This window comes from Anser cygnoides, chromosome 2 (genome assembly GCF_040182565.1).
Source record: "Anser cygnoides isolate HZ-2024a breed goose chromosome 2, Taihu_goose_T2T_genome, whole genome shotgun sequence".
Taxonomy (NCBI): domain Eukaryota; kingdom Metazoa; phylum Chordata; class Aves; order Anseriformes; family Anatidae; genus Anser; species Anser cygnoides.
This window is the reverse complement of record NC_089874.1, coordinates 157802769-157804217: the sequence shown is the minus strand read 5'-3', so window position 1 is coordinate 157804217 and position 1449 is coordinate 157802769. Positions and strand designations below refer to the sequence as shown.

At 42.0% G+C, this 1449-nt stretch overlaps 1 non-coding gene across 1 annotated transcript; it reads right to left on the bottom strand.

The window, feature by feature from the left end:
• Window positions 1-481: 481 nt before the first annotated feature.
• TRNAF-GAA (transfer RNA phenylalanine (anticodon GAA)) lies at window positions 482-554 on the bottom strand. Its single transcript has one exon. It is a non-coding gene; the product is annotated as a tRNA-Phe (tRNA).
• Between the last annotated feature and the right edge of the window lie 895 nt (window positions 555-1449).

Sequence of the window (1449 nt, the reverse complement as noted above, 5' to 3'; positions counted from 1 at the left end):
GGTTAAAAGGAACCTCTGAAAGTATCTGGCTCAAGCAGGGACACCTGTAACAAGGTGCCCTGGATGATGACGATGTGGCTTTTGAAGATCTCTAGGGAGGGAGATTCCACAAGCTCTCTGGGTGACCTGTGTCAGTGATCTGTCACCCGCACGATAAAGTGTTTCCTGATGTTCAGGTGCAACCTCTTGTTTTCCAGCTTTCCCATTGCCTCTTGTCCTGGCTCTGGGCACCACTGAAAAGTGTCTGACTCAGTCCTCTTTGCAACCTCCCTGCAAGTATTTCTAAACATTGAGAAGATTTCTCCTGATCCTCCTCTTCTCCAGGCAGAAGAGTCTCATCTCTCTCTGTCTCTCTTCCTAGGAGAGGTACTCCAGTCCCTTACTCTTGGCAGCCCTTCCCTGGTCTCCTTAAAGTACATCCACATCTTTCTTTTAGTGGCAAAGGAAGAACTGAAACCTCAAGATCTTCCAGGAAAAACATTGCTGAAGCCCGGGATTGAACCAGGGACCTTTAGATCTTCAGTCTAACGCTCTCCCAGCTGAGCTGCTTCAGCCCTGCCTATGTGTGACCACTCCCCCCTCTGACAGAACATAAAAGCCCTTTCAGCCCTTTCCTATTCAGGAAAATAATTCTGTGGAATTACTCTGTGGAATCTGCTTCTGTGGACAGTTCACTCTTGTCCTATTATTGGGCAAAACACTACAGGTGGGAGAACACTCTGCTCCACTGAAATCAGTGACATCCAGCCCACAAGGAGGGTGTCTGCTACAAGTCTGCACACACCAACCTGCAGCTGATTCTTCAAAGGCAACTACCAACCCTGACAAGATTTTCCAGAGACATCAGAAAAAAGGCTTAAAGTTAGTATGTTTTAATTGCCAATGGAAAATGTATGAAAACTGGTAAGATAGCATGAGAGCTTTCTGTGAGTAGAAAGAAAACATTTGAGAGATTCACTTTGGAAGAGGTTCAATTTGAATTTATAGTTTTTGTTTGGTTGGTTGGTTTTGGTTTTGTTTTCCCATGAAGATTTAACTCAAAATAAGATTAGGAAATTAAAGGAGTCATTAGCTAAAATTTGTTTAATCCTTCATCCTTTTAGAGCAATAGGATTCTAAGCTCTATAACTCGGGTATTTATTTATTTATTTATTTATTTCCCTGTGTTTTGAACTATTTCTTTTAGCTTCCTTTTAGCTTCATTTAACAATATCTTTCTCCTACCCTGGTGTAACAGCTTTTCCTTGGACCTGACAGTCATTAATTTTAGTTTATTTTCCGAGTAGGACCCTATAAAGGTCCTCACAGCGCATCACACAATCCCTGTTTTCATGTTCCACTACATCACTTCAAGTCACCTACAGTGCAGTTCATCTGAATAAATTTTGACATTTCCATCTAGGACCTCATTCCATTCTATGAAAACATAAAAAGTGCTTGTAGGGTCTG